This window comes from Bidens hawaiensis, unplaced genomic scaffold, assembly GCF_021521415.1.
Source record: "Bidens hawaiensis isolate Kalapana, Puna unplaced genomic scaffold, B.hawaiensis_p1.1 tig00000760_1, whole genome shotgun sequence".
Taxonomy (NCBI): domain Eukaryota; kingdom Viridiplantae; phylum Streptophyta; class Magnoliopsida; order Asterales; family Asteraceae; genus Bidens; species Bidens hawaiensis.
In genome coordinates this window covers 2,426,742-2,429,092 of record NW_027491043.1, presented here as the reverse complement: position 1 = coordinate 2,429,092, position 2,351 = coordinate 2,426,742, and the positions used below count along the sequence as shown (strand labels likewise).

General features: G+C 37.7%; 1 pseudogene; it reads left to right on the top strand.

The window, feature by feature from the left end:
- The first annotated feature begins 414 nt into the window (after positions 1 to 414).
- LOC143534892 (putative carboxylesterase 18 pseudogene) lies at positions 415 to 1,528 on the top strand (annotated as a pseudogene).
- The last annotated feature ends 823 nt before the right edge of the window (positions 1,529 to 2,351 follow it).

The window sequence follows — 2,351 nt, the reverse complement described above, 5'->3', positions numbered from 1 at the left end:
AGTACAAAATGTTTGCCATTTGTAAAACAAAAACGTTGAAAGTTTTTTTAAAAAAGTGACGGCTTATCTGAAATAAAAAGTGACGGACAAACATTCAATGTAAAACAAGTTAACGAAGGGGAAAATCATGAATAGAGCCTTTTATTTTTGACAAAACTAAATAGTTGTAATAGACATTAGTTATTGACTGAAGATGAATTTTTTAATTCAACTAGACCCTGACCATGACCAACCTTTTTGGTGTGAACATGCAGGTGAAGGTTTCATTTGACTGAAATATTGAAATATTCAAAGATGGTGTGATATAACGTCGCATATTTTGCAGTATAAATAGAGTTGATGTGTTTAGCATTTGTCACACAACCTGAATTTTGAATACGTACCTCTCTGATCACAAAAGTCTTTCAATTAATTATGGAATCATCAGCAGCAGCGGAAACTCCGAAATCTCAGCTATCCTTGCCCTTGAGAACACGAATTGTACTATCGGCAATAGACCTTGCAATCGACCCACTTCTCCGGGATGACGGCACGGTGCCCCGCGGTCTTCTCAATCTCGTGGACTTTCAGATCCCGGCATTGTCCATACCCGTCAACGGTGTCAAGACACACGATGTCATGGTGGATCCAACTCGCAATCTCTGGTTCCGTGTATTTGTCCCCACGCAATACGCTGAAGAAGATCTCCCGGTGATGGTGTACTTTCACGGCGGTGGATATATTTTCCTCTCCCCGGATGTGGCGATATTAGACTATGTGGGCCGCAAGTTCGCGAGCGAATTGCGTGCCATTGTTGTTTCTGTCGACTACCGTCTTGCACCAGAGAACCGACACCCTTCCCAACATGACGATGGGTTTGATGTGCTGAAATTTCTGGACAATGAAGATAACCGGTCAAAATGGCTGCCGGAGAATGCCAGCATTTCACGGTGCTTTATCGTCGGTGATAGCGCTGGCGGACACCTAGCTCATCATGTGACTCTAAGAGCCTCCCAATTCAAATTCCAGCAACTCCAGGTACGACTTAACTATATATATGTATACATATGCTACTGGATTCATGCATTATTATCCGTATATAAACATATCTAATTTCCTAGTTTGAAAAATCAACAACTTCGTATCTTTCTAATTGAAGCATCGTACACACGTAAGTTGTATTTTGTAAGAAATTAAGAAGAAATGAGTGATCTAAAATCCAACAACAAATACCACCCGCATGATTGCTGATGAACAGTATGATGGCTTGTAGGTAATTGGGCTAGTGGCGATCCAACCGTTTCTCGGCGGGGAGGAGCGAACAGATTCTGAAATACGGATGGATGGATCAGTACCTCTCGTGACAATGAAGCGGACCGATTGGTTTTGGAACGCGTTCATGCCCCTAGGTGAACCCTTCAACCGAGACCATCCTATCATCAATGTTACTGTGCCCAATGCCGTGGACATATCCAAAATGGATTTTCCCGCGACAATGGTGGTCGCGGCTGGGTTTGATACCCTCCGGGACCGACATATAAGGTACTAACAGTGGCTCAAGAAGTCCGGGAAGGAAGCGTGCTTGATTGACTACCCAAACACATTTCATGAGTTCTTTCTCTTCTCGGAGTTGCCAGAATCCGATCAACTTATGTTAGATATGAAGGACTTCATTAACAAGGTCTTAAATAAGGAATTGACGAAAAGCCTCCTAACACTAAATATTTTGTTTCTGTTAATTTGTTCATGTATTTCATAATATTCATTTCACATGCTCAATTATCCTTTGTATATTGCTTGCTTTCAGGTTTAGAAGATTTACATTGACATGGGGTTTATGAAAAGACTAATAATATTATGAACTTTTATTCATTTGTATGTTATTTCCTTTGATTATCTTTTCATTTTTTAAATAAACACAAGTAGCTTTTATGCTAAAATATTTGTAAATATGTAGTATCATATTTACCTTCTTCTTCTGTGCATTTGAGTTAATGTATATTGTACGTAACTGAATTATAAACGCTCTTTAATCCTCCATTGTATTAGTATTATTTACATGCTGGTTTTTTTATTTTGTTTTATTATGTTTTTTGGCATTCATATGTGTGTGTGAACAATCCAGCTTGAATACAAACAATTAAGAACGAATTCATTTATTATTCTGATTTTAAAAATATTAAAATCACAAGAAAATTGAATATATTTGATTTTATATATGTGTTGTAATTATTTCTAACTTCTATGTTCTAAAATTAAAACGTATATTCCAATAAATCAACTTGACGGCTTTTAATTCGCATAACTCAAAACACTTGAAAAACTAGGTTGTAAGCACCCAAACAACTCAAAGCTCATAAATTTGGTTTTTT